The sequence below is a fragment of the Dipodomys spectabilis genome, unplaced genomic scaffold, assembly GCF_019054845.1.
Source record: "Dipodomys spectabilis isolate Male_0828 unplaced genomic scaffold, ASM1905484v1 ptg000324l, whole genome shotgun sequence".
Taxonomy (NCBI): Eukaryota; Metazoa; Chordata; class Mammalia; order Rodentia; family Heteromyidae; genus Dipodomys; species Dipodomys spectabilis.
In genome coordinates this window covers 2,587,691-2,604,195 of record NW_024871001.1, presented here as the reverse complement: position 1 = coordinate 2,604,195, position 16,505 = coordinate 2,587,691, and the positions used below count along the sequence as shown (strand labels likewise).

The window sequence follows — 16,505 nt, the reverse complement described above, 5'->3', positions numbered from 1 at the left end:
AGATCATTAATCCCTGTCACAAGAACAGGAATTTACCCAGAAAAGAACAAGAAGTGGTGCTAATGGATTATACTTAACAAAGCTGTTATTTCTGATACATGCTACAGTACAAGTTTGGCCCAGACACCAGACCTTCAATTTATGTCATTTAGACTGTGCTTATGAAGCCATAATTCTTTGACAAGCTGCAGCATGACAAATTCACAGCAGCCATTTGCATTCCCTGAAACTCACCACACTCCAGTAGAGGCAAGAAAAAACTACTTCTAACATCAAATGACTCTGAATAGAGAGCAGCTAAAATGCAAGAATATGCAGTCTTCCACATTTAGTTCAATCTATCTGCAGTTTTAGGAGTATAGATATTAAAATGTTCTCAAGTCTTTAAAGCATGATAGAGTTTATTAAGATTCTGATCGGGTTTGCACTGTTTTCTGCTTCCTGTCTTTCCTCAGGGCAGATTGAATGCTCCTTCTGGCATGCTCAGGGTAACACCAGGCCCCATGCCCAAGTGAAGGATTTACCTCCTGCTATGTTAGGTTATCTCACTAGAGACCTAGCTGTCAGTTAAGTCTATCTGATAGACCTAACCAGATAAGTCTATTGTTTTTAGAAAGTAAAGACTGTGAGATCTCATCATTTTGGAATCTCTCCTGCCTAGCACAGAACATGAGGTTCTGAGGTCACCCTTGGAAATAAAAGAGTGACTAAATAAGTGCAGGTTAACTGGTGTGAAAAGCAAGGGAGGGGGTAAGACTGTCGAAAAAGAAATGTTCTCTTTATCTGACTTACATAACAGTAACCCTCCCATACATTACCTTTTTAATAATAATATAAAAAATAAAAAATGAAGCTCTCCCCATTCTTTTCTCTTTTTTTTTGTCAGTCATGGGGCTTAAACTCTGGGCCTGGGCATTGTCCCTCAGCTCTTCAGCTCAAGACGAGTGCTCTGCCACTTGAGCCACAGCACCACTTCTGGGTTTCTGATGCTTAATTGGTGATGAGTCTCACGGACTTTCCTGCCCAGGCTGGCTTCGAACCATGATCCTCAGATCTCAGCTTCCTAAGTAGTTAGGATTACAGGCGTGAACCCGGCACCTGGCCCCATTCTTTTCCTTTATTCTCTACCCCCCTCCTTTTCTTTCCTCCACACCTACTTCTTAAGATACTACTCCATTCCAGACCAACCTTAAACATCTGTTCTAGATGCTGAAAATATGGCAATGAATATGATAGACAAAACCTCTGCTGTCTTCCCCAATGTCCACTAGATTTTGGCTTCTCTCTGAAATTGCATATACCTCATTTTCCTGGCAAGAACTGGCATTAGACCCACCAATTCCTTTTGAAATTAGGTCCTAATTAGTTAAGTCATAATTCAATCCTCTGATGATTTATATAATACTAGAAAGGTATGTCCTCAAATCTAACACTAATTTAGAACAATGATTACTTCAATAGGAAATTGTTGGTAGGTGTGGTCTTTCAGTCCTATAAATCAGCTCAGGCAGGAGGACTGTGAGTTCAAGGCCAGCCTGGAGTATTTAGTGACTCCTTGTCTAAAAGAAAGAAGAAAATTAATTCTGCTAATTATCATAAGGCCCTATACTAGGTAGTGTAGGAAAATTCTGGAAGGGACAGGATGCATTTGCCTTCTATGGGGAATTGACTATCTAGTGATGGAGTTGTCAACAAAAGTTAACAACTGAGCAATAAAAATTCAGGAACCTGGGCTGGGAAGGTGGCTCAGTGGTAGAGCGTTTGCCTTGCATGCATGAAGCCCTGGGTTCGATTCCTCAACACCATATAAGCAAAAAGAAAAAACCCGGAAGTGGCACTGTGGCTCAAGTGGTAGAGCGCTAGCCTTGAGCTGAAGAGCTGAGGGACAGCGCCCAGGCCTAGAGTTCAGGCCCCACGACCGGACCCAAAAAAAAAAAAAAATTCAGGAACCTGAGATGGAAAGAAACAGTAATATTGATGATCAAATATGGACAACAAAGCACCGCTCAGTTTTCACTAAGATTTTACTTTCTCCTCAGTTTTTATCTATTCAGAAACAATTATGTCATGACCTTCCATTTAAAAATTTCCATTTATTAACTACCTATATCTGTCTCTTGAATCATTTCTCCTTTTCTGCTTGCTGTCCCTGAACACCCTGTGTGTCTTTGTATCTTCTCTGTCACATCGAATCTGCCCCAGGTCCTTCTTTAGTCTAATGGCTACCCCACACCCATTCAAATTGTTACTAAAATTTTCATTTATGATCAAAAATACTCTCTCTGCCTTTATTGGAGCAACTTATTTAATAATAGTCTTACTCTAGGAAATCTTGTATCAGTAATCTGAAATCCACTCCTCCATCCTGAATCTCTCCCCTAAATCTAAGAGCTTTGAAAGGCATGTACTTAATAGGATGATATTCTGCCTCCATTCCACATGTTTTTGGAAATATACTTTGCCATTTGGCTATATACAGGTCCTGTCTTCCCAATATTGACTTTGAATCCATATAACAGAAGCAATTTTTGTGGTAGGAAACTAGTCACTGAATTTTTAGGGCTCATTTGAATTACTAACATGTTTGCTATCTGACTTTTGTATCCATAATTGAAAATTCACTTATTCTTTCCTTTGGTTGAACATTTATTCATGTTTTTATGCTCATATGTATTTGCCTGCTTGTTTTTTAACCCAGGGGGGAAAAATCAGCTTGTGCAATATGCAGCACCCTCCTCATTCTTTCCACTCCTAATCCACAGCTCAAATGAGGAATGAGTTTATAAAATATTATTTTAAAACCTCCTCTGGTCATGCATCACATCTTCATGGTTTCCTCTTATCTCTCAAAAACACTGTGAAAAACAAAGAGAAAGCGGCACTTGTTCGCCTGGATAGAGACTGGTTATGCATGCAGTTCTTTATCTCTGGAAACAGACAAGACCTACCCTTGAGTGTATTGATCAGAAAATAAGAATGGAAAATAGTACTTATTAAATGTCTGTTGCAGGGGTGAACAATGTGCCCTTCTTTTTCTCTCTAAACAGAGTGGAGAGAAAAAAAAAAAGAAAGGAGGTGAGACGCTGGGATACTAGATGGATTTTGTTCTTGTCTGCTTTCTCCATTTTCTGTGGCAAGCTCTCAGGGACGCAGGGCATGAGCACACTCCCTCCCTCCAAGAACATGGCCTCTTTGCTTTCAAAACACTCTGAGGTCACAGTACTAGGAAGGAGGCAGCAGCTTTACCAATACGTGTAGGGGAGGAAAAGTGGCTAGAGGTAGCAGTGGGACTTCCTGACCAGCAGGTCTTTACCAAAACAAGTCCAAATTCCATCTCCTGTATTTGCAGCACCAAAAACCTGTAATATGTTGGTCTTTGGGCTTGATTAGGTTCTTTAAATGTTTCTTTCTACTGAATTAAAATGAAATAAGTGAAAATACAAAGAAGGTCTGTAAAGGCTTGATTTAAATGGTTCTATTAGTTTAATGGAGTCCCTTCACTGATCCTGTGAAATATTTCTAGTGGAATGATCTCTGAGTATGAAGAAATGAAAAAGCATTATTATAAAGCAAGTGCTATGTTTATTGGTCCTGCCTGAAGGTCATGCTATGACTGAATCATCTCCATGTAGAGAAGAGATGACTTTTACTAAGGGATTGAATACAATGGACCAACTCACAAAATACTGGTATCTGTTGTAGACCCCTTCCTGGGGCAAGTGTCTCTGTGCACAAGGCCTCTGAAATGGCAGTCATTGCTACCTACATTTCCTTTTCTAGGTTTCTCTGCCCTTCCCCTATCAGTATTGATTGATTCTACTGATAATGGCAAGCAAGTCCTGGGTATACCAGTGTTCCAAGGCATACAGTTGCTGATCAAATTCCTTTTTGCAGCAATCTGAAATTCATGTTCAAAATAATTGAAGCTGTCAACAATCACCACTGATGCTAATGGCAGGTAAGGTCTGGTGCAAACTGGAGTTTAGTGGTAGTTAGCAGGAGATGTGAAGGAGAATGACTGAACAAGCCACCCAAGAATGAGAGTTTAAGATGACTGAGGCAGAAACCCTATGAGCAACAATGATATTGAAATAAATTTAGAGACAGGTAGCTTGCTGGTCCTTACAGCTCTCTTATTTTCAAGCAGCTTGGGGCTACTCCCTTAGGAGTCCCTGTCAAATTTCTACAAGACACATTCTTATTCCTCCTGCCCTCTCTTTCTTTCACTCACTTGAGAAAGTCTCAGAGATTTTTTTCTTTTCTTTTCTTCTCTCTCTCTCTTTTTTTTTTTTGTCAAAAAGCCTAACTAGAACAGGCATGGAGATAAAACTATATCTATTTTCATTCCTCCACCATCCACATAAACCCACCAACTTCTCTGCATACCATGCTAGATCTTTTCAGCCCCCAAATAATAAAGATATCTGCATCTAAGGTACATGATAAGGACTCTAGAAAGATCTGTCCTCAAATGTCTGTGAAAATCCCATTAGAAATATCTGAGATCTGTTCCTCGAAGTGTAGTCTGTGGACCAGAAGCCTGAGCATCTCCTAGGGGATGTAATGTAAATTCCCAGGCTTTAACACAGACCTACTGATTTAGAAATAGAATTTTCACAAGACTACCAGGAGTGTGCACGTATATTAAAGTTTGAAAAGCACTAGTTTAAAATTATTATTCATAAATTCTTGAAATTTCCTAATCTTAGGTGGAGCTGAACAACACTGCATATTTGAACTATATGAATCTCACTTTCCACATATTTTTTCCACTTAGGATTTTACCATATTTTTAGCTTCTATAGGAAGGACATACTAGAAGGAACAAAATTTTTACAAGGTTGCTATTGAAGATACCACTCACGGTTTGCTAGCATCAATATACGAAAGCCTGAGAGATCAGCTCCTCCCATAGTCTACTTCACAAATTGACATTTGTTTGTTTTTATGATAAAGGAACAGCAAGAATTTTAACTTAAACTTGAAAGCAAATGAACAATTATTTAGTTGCAGCAACTCTGGCTATTCTAGAGGGTTTTACTTCTTATATTTCTTCTTTCTTTAATTTCTTTATTTTTTTATTTCCTGCTTCCTATTACCCCTTCCTTTCTTTCTTTCTTCTTCCTTCCTTCCTTCCTTCCTTTCTTTCTTTCTTTCTTTCTTCCTTCCTTCCTTCCTTTCTTTCTTTCTTTCTTTCTTTCTTTCTTTCTTTCTTTCTTTCTTTCTTTCTTTCTTTCTTTCTTTCTTTCTTTCTTTCTTTCTTTCTTTCTTTCTTTCTTTCTTTTCCTCTTTTTATTTTTGAGATAGCATCTCACTATGTAGCCCAGACTGACATTGAGCTCTTTCTGCCTCTCAATTGCTATGTCCATGCCTGTATTACTCTAGAGGATTTTTCTCTTGCATATTTGTTGTAAACCACCCCAATTATTTTTAAGTAGGTAGGATAAATGGAAAAAATTTTTTTTACAATATATGGAATAAGTTTCTTAGAGTGGCAGTTCACTGAATATGAGTTATTAATGTTGTATTACAACTCCCAATCTAAACTGTCAGCCAGTCCTTCCTGAATTTGTAACAACTGTAAGTTGTCTATATTACCCAACTACCAATCACACTAACATGTCCTAAGTGCCCATCTGCATAAAATGCAGAGACATCCTATTGTCACACCAAACTCAGATGTAGTAAAGTAAGAATCTGATCTTAATTAGCTATTTTCCTACCAAATTTATTTCATCTCAACTCCTTTTTCTCTCAATTTGGTGGTAGCACAGGCTTTTGCTCAAAAAAAAAAAAAAAAGAAACAAGTTATTTGACTATCAAAGGACATCAAAACAACTTTTGATTTCCATGGGCAATAGCTTTGAGCTACAAAAGGGTTATATTTAGGATTTAAATTTAATACAGTATAACAGTATGCTTGGAAGATATATAGAATCAGAATGGAGATATGAACTATTTTGTTGCTATTGTTTTGTTTTATTTGGGAGTGATTTTTTGTTTTAGTCTTGGGGTTAAAATTTATGGGCTTATGGTTGCTAAGGTTATACTCTACTATATGAGTCATACCTCTAGCTCTGTTCTTGCTGATTATTTCTGAGATAAGGTCTTACTTTTCTGCCTCCCTTAGCTTCAAACCATGATCCTTCTGCTGTCAGCCTCTTGAGTAGCTAGGTGTGAGCCACAAACTGAGTTCAAACCCTAGTACCACCAAAATAATAAATAAAATAAAATACACACGATGTTTAAGGTGGGAAGAGTTGATTTGGAAAGGAGAGTAAAAGTGAAAAGGCAGTATAGAGTTCCCGGCACCTACTTACCTACCTTGGGGCAAGTCTCACGTATGACTGTTTACAAGTAGTTAGGATTTGTGCACTTTCCTTCCTAGAACTCAAGAAGATGGTAGCCACAGTGGTGTGTCTCTTGCCTCAGAGTATTTATACCAATAAAAGAGATACCAACAAATAGTATGTCCTACAATCTAGGAAACAAATCTTGAGTTACCAGTGGGCACTGAAATAGAATAAATAACTGTCTTTCAAAATAAATTTCTTTTTAAAATTCCCTATGTATTCAAACTTAAAACACTAGAAGCTTTTTTTGTACAAGATCAAATTCGTAAGTGGTTAATTTTTTTTTTTTTCTCTTTTTGGAGTTATAGTTCTCTTCAGGCTTACTGGGAAGAGCCATGCCTTTCAGGAAGGAGATTTGCTAAGAAGACATTTGCTTGAGAAGACATTAACTTGGAGAAGCAGATTTGAGGAGGAACTTCAGGAAGCAGCAAAAGAACCAAGAAAACAAAATAGGGAAAGTTCCAAGCAAGAACAATTCTTGAGTATTAGGGGTAATGCTGGTGTTGGCACTTTGGGGAAAAAGTGCACTCTTAATAATTAGATGGCTTGGTGCTGGTGGCTCATGACTGTTATCCTATCTACTCAGGAGGCTCAGATCTGAGTGGGGATCACAGTTTGAAGCCAGCCCAGGCAGGAAAGCCCACGAGAAGATTCTTACCTTAAATTAACTACCAAAAATTCAGAAGTAGAGCTGTGGTTGAAAGTCGTGGACTGCTAGCCTTGAACCTGAAAACTCAGAGACAGTGCCCAGGCCCTGAGTTCAAACCCCAGGAACAGTAAAAAATATGGACATGTGACTCATTTAAGTAATGAAATACAAAGAATTTGTTTAAATACTAACTAATATAGGAGTAAGATGCTAGCAGCAAATATTGGAGATTTCACAAAGGAAAAGGAATATGCATTGTGCTTTGAAGGGTAAAATAGGAAGTAGATATAGTACAGCAGTGGGAAGAGAGGGCATTTAAAGCTACATAATGTTGGGAAATAGCACTGTGTGTAATAGCAGTGCTTCTCAAACCACAATGTACACACAAATGACTTGAGCCTCTTGATAAAAGTTAAGATTCTAATTTTGTATATCTAGGATGGAGCCAAGATTCTGCTTTTAACAAGCCCCTAGATGATACTGAGGTGTATACAGCTGACCAGGGACCACATTTGAAGTAGCAAAGTATTATGGTAACCGTAACACAGAAGCTAATTTCAGTAGCATATTTCTCTTGGGAAAAGTGAGAAATTAGAGTGGAGGAGCTAGAAGAAGTTCTTAAGCACAGTTAAGGGGACTATCAGGCAATGTTACACTACACTGTAATTTAAATTATTGGGTTATCCAGCTCAGAAAGCAGCAACAATGGGACATATTCTACCAATACATTGTATACAGGAAAATATGTCCCAAATTATACACCCCAGTGGGGAGCTGTCTAAACCAATGTGGCCAGGCTTTGTTATATTCTTGTCTTCAAATGGGGCATGTATGCTGGTATAGAATGAACAAGTCATTTTTCTTTTTTTTTTTTTTGGTCCGGTCATGGGGCCTGAACTCTGGGCCTGGGCGCTGTCCCTCAGCTCTTCAGCTCAAGGCTAGTGCTCTACCACTTGAGCCACAGCGCCACTTCCGGCTTTTTTTTCTTTTTGCTTATGTGGTGCTGGGGAATCGAACCCAGGGCCTCATGCATGCAAGGCAAGCGCTCTACCACTGAGCCACCTTCCCTGCACAAGTCATTTTTCTTGATGCTCCCGTATCATTATGTACTGGGCAGTGAGAAATGGAAGCAGGTTCCCCAAGTTGATGATCATCCTCCAGCCATTAAAGGAGCTCAACAGGGAATTAAAGTTATGTACATTTGATCCCTGATACCATTTCACTGCTGTTTCTTTCTTCTTCTCATGTCAAGAAACACAAGCCAAGAAAATACTGAGAACAAAAAATGAAAAACAGGTTTTACCTCATTCTTGCAGACTGACTTCTGGCTTTCAAAACTCCTTAAAGATGACTTGTCACCTACTTTACATCAAGGATCATTAGATGGTTTCATTTTTTTTCCCCTCTGAGACATCAAAGGTTTCAGAGCCTTAACTTAACAATACTTGTCCCTACGTATATCTTCAGACAAAAAAAGCAGTTCTCAGCATGTGGTTCTCGTGCACATGGAGGTCACCAGGGGAGCTTTGAACAATTCCCAAACACTGACCACATCCAAACCAAACACACTCTGGCATCTGGACTACTTCAAAACTCCCTTGGTGAAATTACAAAGTAGTCAAGGTTGATGATTACAGACATGAATTTGTGAATAGATCCAATTTTAAAAGGGAAGTAAAATAATAATATGAGGAGGAGCAGGAAGAGGAGGAAGAAGAGGAAGAAAAGGGGACTTGGATATGCATAAATGCCTTTCGTGTGAGTCACAAAGGAGTGGAAAGAGAACATCCAATGTACATGTACACCCTTGTGTGAATGGACATGCTGTCAAGCCAGAGGTCCATTGAACATTATTCAGTGTTTTTAATCCCAGGCATCAGTGCAACATTTTGTGGGAGGGTAATTGTACTGGAATAGGAATCAGGAGATCTGGTCTCCCAGATTCCATTTTGACACCACAAGCATAATGAAGTCATCAGACTTCAATCACCTCATCTGTAAAATAAAGGAGTTATAGTAGAGTCTGCCCACTAAATTAGTGCTTCTTACTAAACACAGTGCCTAAAAAAATCACCTAGCAAGCTTGCTAACATAGCTTTCTGGGTCTGGTTCTAAGACATTCTAACTCTGTAACTGTGAAAAGGAATCTGAAGTTTTGCATTTCTAACATGCTGTCAGGTGACTGTGATGCTGTTAGTCAAGAAGACACCTAGAAGAAGTAGCTCTGTACTAGGTAACCACTAAGGTCCTTCTGAACTTGAAATACTTCGGTATTGTGAGACATCAGGACAGTATGGCTTTTGAACATAGGGAATATGCACAATATTTTTTTTAAAGAACATGGAGTTTAGAGTCAGAGACTTGGGTCCTAATCTTGGCCTTCCCACTTTCTAATAGAGCAGATTTGAGCAAGTTACTTTTCTTTTCCATATGTCTTGGATATGTGACCCCCAAAAAAACTTGGTTCCCAGATGGAATGCTATTTTGAGGATTCTCAAAAATTTAGGAGTCAGGGCCTAGAAGGAAGAAGTAGGTCATTTGAGGGGCCTTCATTTGGGGACTGTAACATATCCTGTACTCTCAGTCTCTCTCTCTCTCTCTCTCTCTCTCTCTCTCTCTCTCTCTCTCTCTCTCTCTCTCTCTCTGCTTCTTGGTCATCATGATGTGACCAACTTTATGACTCTACACCCTCCCTGCCATAATGCTCTGCCACCATGGCCAAGAAGCAATGGAACCAAGCAAATGATTGAAGCCCTTGGAAAAAATAACTCTTTCCTTCTCCAAGTTGTTCTATCAAATGTGTTATAAAAAGAAGTTTGACTAAGAAAATTGTTACTAGAAGAGTAAGACCATTACTGTGATTAAATACGACCATGTCTTTTAGAAGCCTTTAAAAATGGTATGTGGAAGGATTTTGGAAGTGATCAGAGATGGGAGATAGAGAAAGCCTGGAATGCTTCAAGTAGAACATAATGGATGATTCCAATAGGAGTTCAGAAGACCTGAATGCCAAAAGAAATGCAGATAGTAAAGATTGTACTCATAAAGTTTCAGATAGGAACAAGGACTCTATCAGGAAATGGACTCAAGGTCATTCATGTTACATTGTGGCAAAGAATTTGTCCTCATTTTGTTCATGCCCTAATACTTTGTGTGAGACTGAGTGTAAAGTGATTAATTATTTGGTAGAGAAAATTTCAAGACACCCCAGTATTCAGATAGTGTCATGGTTATTGCTGGCTACTGTCAGTGAGATTTTCAGCAAGAATCAACAGCAGAATGTAGAGTAGAAATAACTTGAAAAACTTACAACTTGATCTAAAAGCCTATGTAATGTTGAGACTATGGAAGATATAGTTTCTGAAGATATAAATGTTATTTAAAAAGTCAAGTATTTTCCATCAGAGTAAAAGGAAAGGTTTATTGAGGTCCCCACAAGAATTGGCCAGAATCCACCCACCGCAGGCTCAAGACTATGAAAGGGTAAGCCTCATTTAAAGGGCATTACTTCCTAGCTAGTCAAGAGGCTGAGATTTGAGGATCACAGAAGCCAGCCCTGGGCAGAAAAGGCCCCAAAACTCTTATCTCCATTAATTACCATAAAAGCTAGAAGTGGAGCTGTGGCTCAAATAATAGAGCTCTAACCTTGAGTAAAAAGGCTCAGGGACAGTGTATAGGCCCTGAGTTCAAGCCCTAAGATCAGCATGACAACCCCAAAACAACAAACAGAAGACATTAAGAAAGGAGCTGAGTGTGGAAAGTAAGGTATGTGGTGAGGACATGCTCACACAAGGACACCTGGGATAATGGTTCCCCATGTTCAACTTTTCAGGCAACTAAAAAGGCCTAGCTTTTGACTGAGATGGTAGTCCATTTTGGTGCCATTCACATGATGTTGAGTTTTCAAGCATGTGGAATGCAAGAATTATGGGTCACCACACAGATTTCAAGGAAGGACCTGGAGACTAGGCAGTATGTGGCAGGGTCAGAATCCCTACAGGTAGTCCATGAACAGGCAATACAAGTACATGGATGTAAGTTCCACACTCAAAAATCCTAGGACAAACAGGTGCCTTTGGCTCACACCTATAAATCCTCACTACTCAGGAGGCTGAGATCTGAACAACAGAATCTGAAGCCAGCCTATGCAGGAAAGTCCATGAAATTTTACCTGTAATTAAACATGAACAAGTCAGAAGTGGAACTGTGGCTCAAGTGGTAGAGCACTACTAGACTTGAGCAAAAAACTCAGGAACAGCAAGTAGGCTCTGAGTTCAGAACCTGGCATTAAAAAAATAAAACTATGGAAGGGATAAATGAAAACACTGGGACTTGTGGAAATCATTGAGTATCTCTATCATAAACAGGACCACCTGTCTTCGAACTTTTGCTATCAGAGAAAATTAATTCTTTTTTTAAAAAAAATCACTGTTGGGGGGGGGCTATCACGAACAAAGTTGTTTTCCTGATTTCAGTCTCTCTTTTTTCATTGCTGGCATACAGAAAAGCTATTGATTATTGTGGGTTAATTTTTTTTTCCTTTTTTTATTGTGAAAATACTGTACAGAGGGGTTACAATTACATGGGCAAGATAATGAGTACATTTCTTATCAAGCATTGTAGCCTCCTCCTTTGTTTACCCTTCCCATCCTTTCCCATCCTCCCCCCACCCCCCACCCAACCCTCCCCCCACCCCCACCAAAGTTGTAAAGTTCGTTTTTGACATAACGACATGTACATCTCATTGTTGCAATGGGTCCACCTGTATCCCTATTTAAACGATTTGTTTTTTCCCTTCCCCTCCACAGATTATACCGAGATCAAATACAGTGAAAGCAGAGGTTATACCGTGGGGGAGGGACATACAAAGCAACAAAGAAATCATCTTATAAATGTGTTAGAAACAATCACATGACAGAAAAAAACATTTGAATACATATCTTAGGGTTCATTTGTGGGTTAATTTCATACCCTGCTACTTTGCCAATGTTTCAAATCAGCTCAAGTAGCTTGGGAGAGGAATCTAAAGGGTTTTTAAAATACAGGATCATGTCATCTGCAAAAAGGGATAGTTTTACTTCTTCTTTCCCTATTTGGATCCCCTTCATGTTTATCTCTTGCCTTATTTTTCTTGCTAGGAATTCCAGTATTATATTGAAGAGAAGTAAAGAGAATGGACATCTTTGTCTCTCTGGTGGAAATGTAAACATGTTCACCCACTCTGGAAAGCAGTGTGTAGGTTCCTCAAGACTAAACACAGGCTGTGTGCCGGTGGCTCATGCCTGTAATCTTAGCTACTCAGGAGGCTGAGATCTGAGGATCGCAGTTCAAAGCCAGCGTGGGCAGGAAACTCAGTGGTGCTGTGGCTCAAGTGGTAGAGTGCTCTCCTTGAGCTGAAGAGCACAAGGGGAGAGCCCAAGCCCAGAGTTCAAGCCCCACAACCAACAAAATAAATAAATAAATAAATAAATAAAACTAAACATAGAGCTTCCGTATGATCCAGAAATCCCACTCTTGGGCATTTACCCAAATTACCACACACCATGAGCCATCAGCTCAACCATGCTCATTGCAGCATTGTTTACCATAGCTAAGATATGGAATCAACCCAGATGCCCCTCAGTGTATGAATGGATCAAGAAAATGTGATATATAAACACAATGGAATTCTTCTATCCTTTCATCAGAAAAAGTGACATTGCCCTATTTATAAGGAAATAGAAAGACTTGGACAAAATTACATTAAGCAAAGTAAGCAAGACCCAGAAAAATACAGGTTTTTTGGTTTCTCGCATTTGAAGTAAATAGAATGTGCCTACAAATCTATAAGTAAACCCAATGGGTAGTAAAAGACAAATAATTACACTTAAACAGGACTCTAAATATTCACACAGTGAGACCAAAGGAGGATATTTTTAGGAGAGGATCACCAGGGCTCAATAGCTATGTGCATATGACCATATAAAATGATGCACATCGAAATGGAGATGAGAGGTTTTTATTGTGGTATTTGAGGTTCTTTTTCTGTTGTGCTGTTGCTGGTTGTGGGGCTTGAACTTAAGGCCTGAGTGCTGTCCCTAAGCCTCTTTGTGCTCAAGGCTAACACTCTACCACTTGAGCCACAGCGCCACTTCCAGTTATTGAGTGATTAATTGCAGATAAGAGTCTCACAGGGACATTTCTGCCTGAAACAGGATCTTCCCAGCCTCCATAGTAGCTAGGATTACAGGCATGAGCCACAGCCAGCTTGCAGTTTTTTTTTTCTCTTCTGTTTTTTCCCCCCCTTTTGTTGTTTTTGATTTCTGTACCCTTTGTCTTGTATGTAAGTTTATCTGATTTGGAGAGAGGAAGAGGAAGCACAGAAATGGTGGGACAAAAGGTGAATTAATCCAGCAGTCATACTCACTAGACACTATGTTGGAAACAAACTATACAATTTGGGGGGGAGGGAGAGGGTGAAACTGGGAGAAAATGAGGGAAAGTGAGACACTTCAAAAAGCAACATACTCATTCCCTGACTTATATAATAATGACCCCTTTGTACACCACCTTTACAAGTTTTTAAAAAGTCACTGTTCATAAGGTTACTAACAGCCTAACTCCCATCAACTGGGCAGACATAATAAAGTACTAACCTAACAACACTGCAAGCATTCATCTCCCTATCAAGCAATTTTTGCCCATGTGTACCTCTGTTTCCACAGAAACCTCTAGCTCTGGTGCTCTTTAATGTGAAGCTGCCTGCCTGAGTGGGCAAATTCAAATGCAGTTTTTCTAGTTCTGTCTGTATTTGTGATTGATTTGTCTCATTAATTGCTATCCCAGAGCCCAGGGAGAAAGAATGGAAAACACAATGTCACCATTGCTTCCATTGTCCACAGTGACACATGTAGTCAGGGACAATGGACACTGTCCAATCTGCCACCATGATAGTGGATCCTCAAATCCTGAAAGCCACTTTGGGAAGACAGAAAGGAGACCAGTGGGAGGCTTAGCAACACATGCTGAGAAGCAATTATCTTGTTTTCCAGGAAATGCTGTCCCCTCAACTTCAGAGACTGTATTATGTGCAACCTATTCTGTCATCTTAGAGAACTATTCACAAAAGAATATGGTCTTAGATGAACAATACCTGAACAATTTGCAACATTTTAAAGCTCAATAGCACTTTTGCCTGGATGTTTTGAACAAAGCCCACTGAAAGGGTTTCTTTTGCTATGCTTTTGATGTGTGCCTGTGGGAGTGATAGATTCCCTAAAGGTCAGAAGGGGAGAGTAGAGTCTTTAAAACTGCATAGGTTTTTGTTCTTTTTTTCCTCTAGTACCTTAATATACATTAGAATAAATGCTTATCCTTCATTAGAAGTGTTATGTATTTGTTTAGCAGTGAATGATGGTTTTACTATGCAAAATGAAACCCAAAGCCTCCAAAAAGGAGGAGTGTGAGGGCACCTCCTAACCACAGTTGGGAGATTTATTTGGGGTTTTTAATTGTATCCCCCTGAGCCAATCATTTAATCTCCTCACTATATTGTCTTCATCTATAAAAAGTGGCTGACCTTGTAATTTCTCAGGTCTTTTCAGGGTCAAGATAACACACACACACACACACACACACACACACACACACACACTTCATTCCTCCTTGCTTATTGATTTAAGAAGTGTAAGAATTCCATTCTTTGTGATAATAGCCAAAGTAGTTTTATTATGCTGATATTCTATATTCCATTATTTGTTTTTTTCCTTTCATGCAATTGTTTCTAACATATTTATAAGATGATTTCTTTGTTGTTTTGTATGTCCCTCCCCCATGGTATAACCCCTGCTTTCACTGTATTTGATGTTGGTATAATTTGTGGAGGGGAAGGGAAAAAACAAATCATTTAACTAGGGATACAGGTGGACCCATTGCAACAATGAGATATACAAGTCGTTATGTGGAAAAACGAACTTTACAACTTTGGTGGGGGGTCAGGGGAGGATTGGGTGTGGGGAGGGGGGCTGTATGGGAAGGGATGGGAAGGGGAAACAAAGAGGAGGCAACAATGCTTGATAAGAAATGTATGCATTATCTTGCCCATATAATTGTAACTCCTCTGTACGGTATTCTCACAATATAAATAAATAAATAAATAAATGGGTTTAACTAGATCTTTAGGATCAGATAGCATCACTTTTTTGCATGTGTTCCAGTACTGGAGCTTGAACTCAGGGCTTTACTCTATCACTTAGCTTTAGTTGCTCAAGGGTGAAGCTCTACCACATGAGCCATAGCTCCACTGCCAGCTTTTTGATCATTAATTTGAGATGAGTGTCACAGACTTTTCTGCCTGGGTTGGCTTCAAACCAATATCCTCAGACCTCAGTCTTCTGAGTTGCTAGGACGACAGGTGTGAGCCCAGCTTAGAATCACTTTCTATATAAATGACACATTGAAAAAGGAGATTTGACATGACCTGAGCTTGAAGATACATTGATGTCTCTGCCACCATTAACCCTTAATGGGGGGGGGGAGGGGAAGGGCAGCCATTATGAACAATAGTACCATTGAGGTTGGTTTCAGTTTTCAGGTTTGCCTAAAAGAGAAAGGAGTAGAAAATCCCAAGAAGCTATCTCTGGCTGCAGAAGAGAGGTTTGGAATTAGTTGATACCTTCACTTTGTTAAAAGCAGGAAGCTCTCCAAAGTTTACACCTTAGATTTGAGTTTTTGCAAAGTCCAAGTGGTTACTTTGAATGAAATTAGCTTGGAAGGCTCTGGTCCTTAGAAAAATCAGGATTTATAGCCCTGTAAATGATTTAGACAAAGGTTTATTGTATGAATGCTTACTAAGCCCTGCTATGGCTACCTAAGGAACATCAATGAGCAAAATAAAGAAAAATCCCTACTATCATGAATAAATTAATGTTCTGAATAAATTAATATTCCACCCCATACTTTATTTCCCCAAATATCATATTTTGCTAGTCTTTAGTAAGTTATTATTTTGATGGGGCTGTCTCTATAAAGAAATCAATATTAAGTGAATCTCATTTTGCCCAGGCAAAGTTTAACAGGAAATGAAACTCATTTTTGAATGAGTTTGAATGAAGACTCCAATGTTTGAATGAAGGCATTCACTAGAATTTTAAGTATGTCCATAAGAAATAAGTAAGCAGCTGCTATAGTCATAATTAAGTGGAAAGTTAATACAATGGAGTCCTACTGAGAGACCAAAATTTGGGATAGGAGTGGTAGGACTGAACACTCACCAAAAAAATCTCCATTTGTGATGCTGGAACACAGACATTGCTTTACAGAGCTTTGCATTGCAAATCTAGTGCTATTTGGTATTGCAAATAGCACAGGTGGTCAGAAGAAGGAACACAATATTATTATGTGGTTCACATAGCATGGTTGGATTTATTCCTGGTCACAGATTAATTATACTTGTAATTATAAGCCTAATATTCAGGTACCCTCTTTGTAAATTTGCCTTGTTACTGTTACACAAGATACTACTG

At 39.1% G+C, this 16,505-nt stretch overlaps 1 protein-coding gene across 2 annotated transcripts in view; it reads right to left on the bottom strand.

Moving 5' to 3' along the window:
• The window catches only part of Lancl3 (LanC like 3), a 110,232-nt gene that overhangs the window by 35,146 nt on the left and 58,581 nt on the right, over positions 1-16,505 (bottom strand). The gene's annotated exons all lie outside the window — the stretch shown is intronic.